The sequence below is a fragment of the Triticum urartu genome, chromosome 2A, assembly GCF_056163025.1.
Source record: "Triticum urartu cultivar PI428250 chromosome 2A, HENAU_Tu73, whole genome shotgun sequence".
Lineage (NCBI taxonomy): Eukaryota > Viridiplantae > Streptophyta > Magnoliopsida > Poales > Poaceae > Triticum > Triticum urartu.
In genome coordinates, this window is record NC_141874.1 from 451,549,708 (window position 1) to 451,562,815 (window position 13,108).

The window sequence follows — 13,108 nt, forward strand, 5'->3', positions numbered from 1 at the left end:
TTCTTCACAAGTATCGGTATGTTTTCGGATTCGTTTCGTTCATGCGATATGTGCAATCTTGGAGCGTCTTTTTCTTTAGTTTTCACTTTTCTTTTATGCACCATGCTGGTATGAGATAATCCTTGGTTGATTTATAGAATGCTCGTTGCACTTCACTTATATCTTTTGAGTATGGCTTTATAGAATGCTTCATGTGCTTCACTTATATCATTTGAAGTTTGGATTGCATGTTTCTCTTTACATAGACAACCGCCATTTGTAGAATGCTCTTTTGATTCACTTATATTTGTTAGAGCATGGGCATATCTTTTGTAGAAAGAATTGAACTCTCTTGCTTCACTTATATCTATTTAGGGAGATGGCAGGAATTGGTCATTCACATGGTTAGTCATAAAATCCTACATAAAACTTGTAGATCACTGAATATGATGTGTTTGATTCCTTGCAATAGTTTTGCGATATAAAGATGGTGATATTAGAGTCATGCTAGTGGGTGGTTGTGAATTGTAGAAATACTTGTGTTGAGGTTTGTGATTCTCGTAGCATGCACGTATGTTGAATCGTTATGTAACGAAGTTGGAGCATGAGGTATTTATTGATTGTCCTCCTTATGAGTGGCGGTCGGGGATGAGCGATGGTCTTTTCCTACCAATCTATCCCCCTAGGAGCTGCGCATAGTACTTTGTTTCGATGACTAATAGATTTTTGCAATAAGTATGTGAGTTCTTTATGACTAATGTTGAGTCCATGGATTATACGCAACTCTCACCCTTCCATCATTGCTAGCCTCTCTAGTACCGCGCAACTTTCGTCGGTACCATAAACCCACCATATACCTTCCTCAAAACAGCCACCATACCTACCTATCATGGCATTTCCATAGCCATTTCGAGATATATTGCCATGCAACTTCGATCATCATCATATACATGACTTGAGCATTCATTGTCATATTGCTTTGCATGATCGTAAGATAGCTAGCATGATGTTTTCATGGCTTGTCCGTTTTTTGATGTCATTTCTACGCTAGATCATTGCACATCCCGGTACACCGCCGGAGGCATTCATATAGAGTCATAACTTTGTTCTAGATATCGAGTTGTAATATTGAGTTGTAAGTAAATAAAAGTGTGATGATCATCATTATTAGAACATTGTCCCATGTGAGGTTATCAAAATAAAAGTGGCCAAAGAAGCCCCCCAAAAAAAGAGGCCAAACAAGCCTACAAAAAAAAGAAAAAAAGAAAAAAAACAAAAAAATGAGAGAAAAAGAGAGAAGGGGCAATGTTACTATCCTTTTACCACACTTGTGCTTCAAAGTAGCACCATGTTCTTCATATAGAGAGTCTCTTGAGTTATCACTTTCATATACTAGTGGGAATTTTCATTATAGAAATTGGCTTGTATATTCCAACGATGGGCTTCCTCAAATGCCCTAGGTCTTAATGAGAAAGCAAGTTGGATGCAGACCCACTTAGTTTCAGTTTGAGCTTTCATATACTTATAGCTTTAGTGCATCCGTTGCATGGCAATCCCTACTCACTCACATTGATATCTATTGATGGGCATCTCCATAGCCCGTCGATATGCCTAGTTGATGTGAGACTATCTTCTCCTTTTTGTCTTCTCCACCATCATATTCTATTCCACCTATAGTGCTATGACCATGGCTCACGCTCATGTATTGCGTGAAAGTTGAAAAGGTTTGAGAACGTCAAAAGTATGAAACAATTGCTTGGCTTGTCATCGGGGTTGTGCATAATGTGAGTATTTTGTGTGAAGAAGATGGAGCATAGCCAGACTATATGATTTTGTAGGGATAACTTTCTTTGGCCTTGTTATTTTGAAAAGACATGATTGCTTTATTAGTGGGCTTGAAGTATTATTGTTTTTATGTCAAATGATAGACTATTGCTTTGAATCACTCCTGTCTTAATATTCATGCCATGATTAGACATATGATCAAGATTATGCTAGGTAGCATTCCACATCAAAAATTATCTTTTTTATCATTTACCTACTCGAGGACGAGTAGGAATTAAGCTTGGGGATGCTGATACGTCTCTGTCGTATCTATAATTTTTGATTGTTCCATGCCAATATTATTCAACTTTCATATACTTTTGGCAACTTTTTATACTATTTTTGGGACTAACATATTGATCCAGTGCCCAGTGCCAATTCCTGTCTGTTGCATGTTTTTGGTTTCGTAGAATATCCGTATCAAACGGAGTCCAAACGGGATAAAAATGGACGGAGATACTTTTTGGAATATTTGGAAAATTCCGAAAGAAAAATCCACGCGAGACGGTGCCCGAGGTGGTCACGAGGCAGGGGGCGTGCCTGCCCCCCTGGGCGTTCCCCCTACCCTCGTGAGCCACCTGTAAGGCGGTTGATGCTCTTCTTTTGCCGCAAGAAAGCTAATTTTTGGGGAAAAATCACGATGAAGGTTTCAGACCAATCGGAGTTACGGATCTCCATATATACACGAAACGGTGAAACAGAGCCAGGGAGAACGTAGAAACAGAGAGAGAGAGAGAGAGAGAGAGAGAGAGAGAGGGGGCTCTCTCCCCCTTGCTTCCGGTGGCACCGGAGTGCCACCGAGGACCATCATCATCACCGTCATCTTCACCAACAACTTCACCGCCTTCACCACCAACTCTTCCCCCCTCTATGCAGCGGTGTAACCTCTCTCTTACCCGCTGTAATCTCTACTTAAACATGGTGCTCAACGCTATATATTATTTCCCTATGATGTATGGCTATCCTATGATGTTTGAGTAGATCCATTTTGTCCTAATGGTTATTTGATGATCAAGATTGGTTTGAGTTGCATGTTTTATTATTGGTGCTGTCCTATGGTGCTCTCCGTGTCGCGCAAGCATGAGGGATCCCCGCTATATGGTTTGTGATATGTTCATGATTTGCTTATGGTGGGTGGCGTGAGTGATAGAAGCACAGACCCGAGTAAGTAGGTTGTTTGCGTATGGGATAAAGGGGACTTGATGCGTTAATTCTATGGTTGGGTTTTACCTTAATGAATCTTTAGTAGTTGCGGATGCTTGCTAGAGTTCCAATCATAAGTGCATACGATCCAAGTAGAGAAAGTATGTTAGCTTATGCCTCTCCCTCAAATAAAATTGTGATAATGATTACTGGTCTAGTTACCGATTGCTTAGGGACAAATAACTTTCTCGTAACAACAAACTCTCTACTAGACCCAACTTAGTTGTGTCTTTATCTAAACAGCCCCTACTTTTTATTTACTTGTTCTTTATTATCTTGCATACCTATCCAACAACACCTACAAAGTACTTCTAGTTTCATACTTGTTCTAGGTAAAGCGAACATCAAGCGTGCGTAGAGCTGTATCGGTGGTCGATAGAACTTGAGGGAATATTTGTTCTACCTTTAGCTCCTCGTTGGGTTCGACACTCTTACTTATCGAAAAATGTTGCGATGCCCTATACTTGTGGGTTATCAGCGGGTTGGAGTCGGTTGCCGCTTGTTGTGTCGATGAAGTCCCCGGGCCGACTGCCTTAGCCCCCGGGCCGGGTCCTGAAGTCCCCAGGACGGGTGCGACTGCTGCAGTCCCCGAGCCGCTTGGTGAGGTCGCTGAGCCAACTCTTGCAGCCCCCGGGCCAGGTTGTGAAGTTTCCGGGCCGAGTGCAACTGTCACAGTACTCGTGCCGACTGCCGAGGTCCGCGAGTCAGCTCCCGCAGCCCTAGAGTCGGATTCGTCGGTCTTGGGAGGAGCCGGCACAAACATGGACTCAGATTCTGAAGAGGGCTTGATCGACGGCTTGAGGAGGCGCTGAAGGGAGACACCAGCTAGTATTGCTTGCCGGGTGGAGCCGATTCATGCCAAGGCATCTGCTTGCTCATTGTCGGTCCTTGGGACATGAAGGAACTCGCACCCCTTGAAGTATCCACTGAGTTGCTGGACGAAAAAACGGTAGCTTGCCATATTTGCATCCTTGGCATCCCACTCACCACAAGACTTCTAGACCACCAAGTCGGAGTCGCTGTAGCATAGGATCCGGCGGATGTCGATTTCCTTGGCCAACCGGAGGCCGTGTATTAATGCTTCATACTCGGCCACATTGTTGGAGGAGGCAAAGTGGATTTGCAACGTGTACATAAGCTTGTCGCCTTTGGGAGAGGTGAGGACGATGCCGGCTCCCAAACCAGTGCGCATCTTTGAACCATCAAAATGCATCCGCAAATGGGCGGAGTCCGGCGCTGGCAGCAGGTACTCGGTCTCGGCCCAGTCGATGAGGAAGTCGGCCAATGCTTGGGACTTGATGGCGGTGCGAAGCTGGTAGTAGATGGTGTAGGGGGCCAACTCGATGGCCCATTTGGCGACTCGGCCAGAAGCATCTATGTTGCCAATGATCTTAGTGAGTGGGGCGGTGCAGACAACAGTGATTGGGTGCACTTGAAAGTATGGCTTCAGCTTCTTGGTGGTGAAATGCATGCTGTAGCACATCTTCTGATAGTGGGGGTAGTTCTGCTTGGAGGCGGACAATACTTCACTTAGGTAATACACCGGCCTCTGGACTGGTAATGCCTTGCCGTCTTCCTTGCGCTCGACAACTAAGACTGTGCTGACCACCCGGCTGGTGGCGGCGATGTAAAGGTACATGGGCTCTTTAGTAGCCGGAGCCGCCAGGACATGCGGCGTGGTCAACATCTTCTTCAGCTAGAGAAAAGCGTCATCCGCATGGTCGTTCCACTCGAAATGAGTGGTCTTCTTCATGAGCTGGTACAGGGGAAGAGCCTTCTCGCCCAGCCGACTGATGAACCAGCTGATGGACGCCAAGCAGCCGGTGTATTTCTAGACGTCTCGCAGTCGGGTGGGCTTCTCCATCCTCTCGATGGCTTTGATCTTCACAGGGTTGCACTCAATGTCGCGTTCCGAGACCAGGAAGCCAAGGAGCTGGCCAGCTGGTACTCCGAATACGCACTTTTCTGGGTTGAGCCTGATTTGAAATCGGCGCAGATTTTCAAAGGTTTCTTTGAGATCTTCGAGGAGTGTGTGGCGCTTCTCCGTCTTCACCACGATATTGTCTACGTAGATGTGGGCATTTCTGCCGAGTTGCTTGAGGAGGCACTTCTGCATTCAACACTGAAAGGTGGCACCGACATTTATTAGGCCGAATGTCATAGTCAGGTAGCACAAGGCTCCAAATGGTGTGATGAATGCGATCTTCAGACAATCTGCCGGGTTCAACTTGATCTGGTGATATCCTAAGTAGGCATCCAAAAAACTCAATAGCCCGCATCCGATTGTGGAGTCTATCACTTGGTCTATCCGTGGTAGAGCAAATGGATCCTTTGGGCAGGCCTTGTTGAGGCTGGTGTAGTCAATGCACATGCGCCATTTGCTATTCTTCTTCAGTACAAGGATTGGGTTGGCAAGCCATTCTGGGAAGAAAACTTCCATGATGAAGCTGGCTGCCAACAGACAGGTGATCTCTTCCCCAATGATTCTTATCTTTTCCTCCGACAGTCGGCGGAGGGATTGCTTGACTGGCTTGGCATCTTCTCTGACGTGTAGCTTGTCCTCGGCGAAATCCATCGGAACACCCGGCATGTCTTTGGGGGACCATGCGAAGATGTCCCGATTCTCACGGAGGAAATCGACGAGCTCGCTTTCCCATTTGCTGTCAAGGTTTGCACCTATGACAGCGTACCTCTCCGAGTGCTTTGGGTCCAATGGTATCTTCTTTGTCTCCTTGGCCGGCTTGAAGGATCCTTCAGCTTCCGCCTCCTTAGGATCATGAGACATGTCTGGCTGCTTGCCGGCCATGGCCACAACCCGGTTAAGGAGCCACTTCTCGGCAGCGATCACAAGGGACTCGGCCAGCCGGCTACTAGCGGTCGCATAGTCGGATGACTTCTGATAATCTTCGGAGATGGTAATGACTCCCTTGGCACTCGGCATCTTCATCTTGAGGTAGGCATAATGTGGCACCGCCATGAACTTGGCTAAAGCAGGTCGGCCAAGCAGTGCGTGGTACGGGCTTTCTAGGTCGACCACCTCAAACCAGATGGGCTCTCGGCAGAAATGGTCTTTATCCCCAAAGAGGACATCTATCTGGATCTTGCCTATTGGTGAGTGAGAAAGGGTAGGAACTATGTCGTGGAAGATAGTCCTACTGGGCAGGAGATGCTTGGGTTTGATCTTCAACTTCTCCATGGTATCACAGTACAGGATGTTGATGCTGCTTCCGCCATCTATCAAGACTTGGGAGAAACAAGCAGCTCGCCTCTCTGTGGCAAAGGTGGCCTCCAACACCAAAGCGTACGAGCCCAGAGAAGGCATTACTTCCGAGTGATCAGCCCGGCTCCAACTGATTGGCCTCTCTAACTAGTGCATGAAATCTGGAGCTTCAATGGCTACGTCATTCACCTCATCAGACTACCGGCGCCGGCTGCGCCTGTCATCGGGCACACTGGTGAAAACAAAATACACTCCATGTTCTTCAGGGAATTGATGGGCCGCCGGCTGCTAAGGAGGCGGTGGCGGTTGGCCAGCAGGCGGCGGTGGTTGCAGCCCTTTGCCCTTGGAGATTCATGTGGGCCAATGACACTTCCGGGTGGTGTGGTTGGACGGCTTCGCGCCACTATGCAACTTGCAGGGAGCATCAAAAGTCTGCTCATAGGAGAAGGCAGGCAACCAGTTGGGCTTGCGGCCTTTCTGGCGCTTGGGGAGAGGCTGCCCTTCCGGCTGCCGGTCTTCGACTGTGCCACCTGCCGGCTGGTGGAAGCCGGCATTGGGGCTTTTCGCTTGTTGTCGCTTTGCTGCTGGTGCCTACTGGTATCACCAGCCGGGGTCGGAGGAGCCTGAGGAGCCACCTTGCCAGATGCATCAACTTGAATTTCCGTCTTCATGGAGGAATCGGCCGTGGCGTATTTGTCTGCTATGATCAGTAACTCGTCGAGGGTCGTCGGCTCATCGTAGAGGAGCTGGTGTTTGAGCAAAGTGCCTTCTTTGCACCCGGCTGTGAAGTACTCGATGGCCTGCACCTTGTGCACGCCCTCACAAGAATTGTGCAGCTCGGCCCAACGCGTGAGGTAGTCGCTAGTCAATTCATTGGGGCCTTGGATGCACAAGGAGAGCTATCGAGGCTTGGGCGGCCGCTTGTACGTGTTGGTGAAGTTGCAGACGAAGGCCTCAGTGAAATCTACCCAGCTGTTGATGCTGCGGGGCTTCAGGATGTTCAACCATGTCCGGGCGGTGCCCTGGAGCATGAGTGGAACATACTTCTCGGCAACACGCTTGTTGCCGTTTGCAATGCTGACAGCGGTGGGGTGGTCAACCAGCCAGTCCTTCGGCTTCACGGAGCCGGTATACTTGGGTGTATCTCTTGGGAGTGTGAACCCTTTCGGGAAGGGCTCATCTCTGATGCGGGGGCCGAAGCAAGGCGGGCCCAGAGCATCTTCTTCTTCTAGCGTCAGGGATCGGTTGAGACGATCAATCCGGTGGCGGGCATCATTCTCTCCAATTCCTTCTCAGGGGTTAAGCCGACCTCCAAGACTCGGATGATTCACAGGCGGCGGAGACACGCGCTTTTCTCTGGGTTGGGGCGGCCGGTAGCCGCCTAGTCGTTCCATCGCACGAGGGCGGCCATCTTGGTCGCACTCGATGGTGATGTGCGTCCGGCTACGGCTGGCAGCCGGCTCCTTGTCTCGTCGTCTGTGGTTGCCATCAGTCGGCGTCCGGGATGTCGCGCCATGCTCCTGGCGGGGAGGCGGGTCGTCGTTCCGCCGGTTGGGGTCTCCAACGTGGCAGCCGGCTTCTTGCTACTCGGCAGCCGCATCAGTGAGTCGCTGGACGCCCTCTGTCATGTGGCGATGCTCGTGGCCCTCCAGGTTGTCCAGCTCATTTGCTGCCGCTTGGGTGGCTCATATTTTCTCCATAGGCATGGCATAGACGGGGCGATCAGCCCCGAACATGCTGGCAATGGCCGCGCCGTGTTGCTGGACCATACCGATGCGGCTGGGCCTGCCAGGAGCCGGCGTGCCACCAACAGTGCGGTCCATCTCACGCTGATAAGCCTCCGAAAGGCGCCTCATGCTGGCTAGCTTCTTGGCGCTCTCAACAAGCTAGACGCGGCGGGCTTCCAGCGTCTCGGCGTCTTCTGCGATGGGTGCAGACAGGTCTTGCAGCGTTGCTTGGAGCGGGTCTCGGGCACCGTCACCAGAAACTCCATTGTGGCTGATGACGAGCACCTCCGTGATGGTGCTGCCGCCGTTGTCAGCGCGGGGGAGAGGATCGTCAACTATCACCACGTTGGTAGGGAATGCATCAAGCGACGCCATGTCAGTGTCGACGAGCATCGATTCGGTGGAGCCGACCGACTCCAAGTCGACGGCCGGCTCGGTGGCGACGTGGAGCTGGTCGAGGAAGCTGACGAGGCAGCTCTCGGGGCTGTCGTTGCCTGCATCGGATGCAGGTTCGTCGGAGAGGCGGATCTCGCCAACAAGGTCGGCGAGGCAGCTTGCCGTGCAGGCGACCTCCGCGCCATGCGACGCATCGGCGCAAATGCCATCCAACGTGCCTGGCTGGCTACGCTCAGCAGGGAGGAAGAGGGTTCCCGTCTAGAACAGATGTCCGAACGACGATGCACCACGCCCCATAGTGGGCGCCAAATGTCGGGGGTTTGGTACGACATATGCGAAAGGATGGCTAATCATGATGGGGGCTAGTAGGACGTCATCGGTGCTAGGAAAAGGGATGAGGCGAAGACATGCACGCCGGTGAATCTTACCCAGGTTTGGGGCTCTCCTAGGAGATAACACCCCTAGTCCTGCTCTGCGGGGTCTCCGCATGATTACTAAGGCACTAGAGAGTACAATGGTGCTCCTCAAGTTGTATGCTAGAGGTAGAAGAATACATGGCTAGCTCTCTCCTCTCTCTATGTGTGTGTCTAGGTCTAACAGGTTGGGAACCCCTTGCATGCGTGCCCTGGGGGGTTTATTTAGGCCTACCCCCCAGGGGTATAATGGTAATCTGGTCGGGTGTAGGACCCGGCTGTCAGTGTCTCATGTCGCCGGCTCCTCCGCCGGCCACTGGGGCCCGCCGCCTGGTGGGCCCTGCCGGCTGGTCTGGTACGGAGCTAATAGGCCGCCTCTGCCGCTCGCGGGCCTGGCCGGCTGCTTGTTACTATAGCCGTAATGCTAATGATGCATGCTTGGTCGGGGGGCGTGGCTACAGTCCCGCCGTCTGGTGGGAGACCACTATAGCCGCACCGTGTCTCCTCTGGTTAATGGCACATGGACTCCAAGGGAAGAGTGGGCCACCTGCTAGAGGCGGGCCTCCCTTGGGTCCGACTGGTCAGGTGCTGCCGCCCTCTGGGATCTCGCTGCCTGGTAGGGCCCGCCGCCTGTAGGCTGTACCAACAGGTCGTCATGGGAACAAGGTTCCACCTGACACGGGTGACGTCAAGGGCGGGATGGCAACAGTGCCGCGTCGTGCGGAGATCTCGGACGGTGACACTGTGGACGCGCCCCGCCCTGGATATGGGGGTGATGGGCTACACTGTGGCCACATCCTGTCTTGTCTTATTTATGGGGGCACAGACTTTGAGGGTGCCGCGGGCTGCCTGGCAGGAGCTGGCCTCTCTGGAGGTCGCCTGTTGGGAGCCGGCCCATCTTGGGGCCGTCCTCTGGTACTTGGCCGTCTTCTAGCAGCCAGCCACTTGAGCTAGCCGGCCACCAGAAGGCGGCGCTTCGTCCTTGATTCTTGATGGGCGCAGCCGGCCCGATGTCTTGAAATGCTCAACGACTCGGGTTAGGCTACCCGTGGCCCATTACTCCGACACATGCAAATGCTAAGCATGATATCTGCCCTGGATGCACATAAATAGAGTAAAGAACCAATCATGGAGTGGTATACCTTTTGATCGAACTCTTTACCATTGTCGTTGGGGCCCAGATGACTTTTGGTTGGCATTGGCGTCGTGTATCCCTTGCAGTCTTGCATTCCAAACCTCTTCAGGTAATCTTTGAGGTATTTCTCTTGAGATATGAAGATGTCGTTGCTTTGTTGACGGATTTGAAGACCAAGGAAGATTTTCAGCTCACCCATAATGGACATCTGATATTGCTCTTGCATCATGTGTCCAAACTCATCAATGTATCTTTTGTCAGTGCAGCCGAAAAAAATGTCGTCCACATAGATCTGGCACATGAATAGTTCACCATCGTATGTCTTCGTGAAGAGAGTGGGATCCAGGGAACCAGGTTTGAATCCTTTGCTCTTCAGGAAGTCTTTGAGTGTGTCATACCAAGCATCAGGGGCTTGTTTGAGGCCATACAGTGCCTTGTTGAGCTTGTAAACCACATCAGGATGTTTCGGATCTTCAAAGCCAGGTGATTGTGCAACATACACTTCTTCTTCAATCTTGCCATTGAGAAAGGCACTCTTCACATCCATTTGATAAAGGAGGATGTTGTGATGGTTGGCATAGGCTAGCAGAATGCAAATGGCTTTAAGCCTAGCCACCGGAGCGAATGTTTCATTGAAGTTAATCCCTTCAACTTGAGTGTATCCTTGTGCAACGAGACGCGCCTTGTTTCTGACAACTTGACCATGATCATCTTGTTTGTTGCGATAGATCCATTTGGTGCCAATGATATTATGCTTCCGTGGGTCAGGACGCTTGACAAATTCCCACACATTGTTCAGCTCGAACTATTGAAGTTCTTCTTTCATAGCTTGAATCCACTCAGGTTCCATGAAGGCTTCGGCAACTTTCTTGGGTTCAGATATGGAGACAAATGCTTGTGCCCACAGAAATTTGCTAGCTGAGTTGCTCTTGAACGACTGAGTGGACCAGGTGCATTGATGCTATCAATTATGTTCTCAATCTATACTTCATTTGCAACACGAGGTTCAACTGGACGAAGATTTTGCCCTTGCTGATCATTGTCTTCATCTTCAACATTGGCTTTAGGCTGAGCAGAGTCTTCACGTTGATTTGGTGCAGAAATGATAAGTTCCTCTTCAGCCTGTGCCTCCCAAGGTATGATTTTTCCAGTGCCCATAAGCTTGATGGATTCACCTGGTGAGACTTCATCTAGCACATTTGGTAGGTGCTCTCTTTGCGAGCCATTAGTTTCATCGAACCGCATATCCACAGTTTCAACCACTTTATAGTGAAAGAGGTTGAAGACTCTGTAGGAGTGTGAATACTTTCCGTAACCAAGCATAAAACCTGCATGTGCTTTCGATGCAAATTTTGAAGTGTGATAAGGATCTTTGATCCAGCACCTAGCACCAAATACTCTGAAGTAGCTTACGTTTGGCTTCTTACCAATCAGTAGCTCATATGATGTCTTCTTTAGAAGCTTGTGAAGATAAACACGGTTGATGACATGGCATGCAGTATCAATAGCTTCAGGCCAGAACTTCCTTGGAGTCTTATACTCATGAAGCATCATCCGAGCCATCTCAATGAGTGTCCTATTCTTGCGCTCCATGATGCCATTCTGCTGAGGTGTGTATGGAGCAGAGAACTCATGTGTGATGCCCAATGTATCAAGATAGGTGTCGAGGCCGGTGTTCTTGAACTCTGTGCCGTTGTCACTTCTGATGTGCTTGATCTTGATGCCATAGTTCGTCATGGCATGATTGGAAAAATCATCTGTAGACATCCCGCACTTTAGTCTTGTAGAGAATTATATGCACCCAGGAATATCTAGAGTAATCATCAACAATAACGAAACCATAGAGACAAGAAGTGGTAGTAAGAGTGGAGTAATGAGTAGGGCTGAATAGGTCCATGTGAAGCAGCTCGAAAGGACGTGATGTCGTCATGATTGTCTTCGAGGGATGCTTGCCCTAGTCATCTTCCCAGCTTCGCAGGCACCACACAAATGATCCTTTTTGAACATGACGCCCTCGATTCCTACAACATGCTTCTTCTTCGCGAGAGTGTACAAGTTCCTCATAACCGCATGCCCTAGCCTTCGATGCCAGAGCCAGCACTCTGAAGCTTTTGCTAGAAGACATACGGCCAACTGTGGTCCTGCTGAGAAATCTACCATGTACATGTAACATCCCAAATTTTCAATTTGGAATGTTATACATAGATCATTCTTGCATATCATATTTTTATTGCATTTCGTCTCGCGATCCTCGAAATCCTAAGCAACTCAAGGACCCTCGGAGAGAGTTGGGGATTTCCCTAGTTTTCAAATTTGATTTTATCAAATTTTAGAACGAGGATTTTTGGTTTTAATTATTTTTCCCTTCAAAAATATTTCATATTAAAATATATGAGAGGAGATAATATGACTTCTCCAAGATAATTGAAATATTGGAGGAAAAATATTAAAATCAAATATTTGTTTTATTTGGATTTTATTGCAATTTTGTTTGCATTAGAAAAATTGCACGTTTTCAAAATTGCATTTTAGGGCCAAGAAAATGTTCATCTCGTTCTAAATTTTTTATTTAGACGGTGAAAATTTGTTTTGGCATTTTTAGAATTTTATTTTATTTTCTAGGATTTTTTTCTTGTTTCGGCGGAATTATTTAAAAAAAAGTTGCGCAAGGGCTAACTGGGCCGAAGGCCAGCCGCCGGCCCACCTCCCTGCGACGCCGTCTCCTCCCAGGAGACTGGCCGCGCCACCGCCGCCCCGACTCGGACCGGGAGTCCGGCCAGGACTCCTCCCCGAGCCACCCCAAGCCACCCCCTCCCCTTTATATACACCCCCCCACCAGCACCGCCGCCTCGCACCGCCGCCCGCTGCCGCGCCTCGCCCCGTCATCGCCGTCGCGTCTCGCCGGACCGACGAGGTAGCCGCTGGTTTTTAAAAAAAGAAAACCGATCCGGTTTTTTTAGGAAAACCCTAGTTCATTTTTTTAGATCGGTTCACCGGTTTTTCCCGGTTTTTCTTTTTAGCGGACGTTCGTACGTACGTTTGTTTTAATGAACGGTTTTCGCTCGTTAATTACAGACAACGAACGCTCGTTCGTTGGCCTGTTCGTCAGTTTTCTTTTATCGGATTTTTCCGTGGTTATTTTTGATCGCGATTTCTGATCCGATTCAAGCGCCTAGATCTTCGTCTCGAGACCCTCTTTCCGCTTAACCAA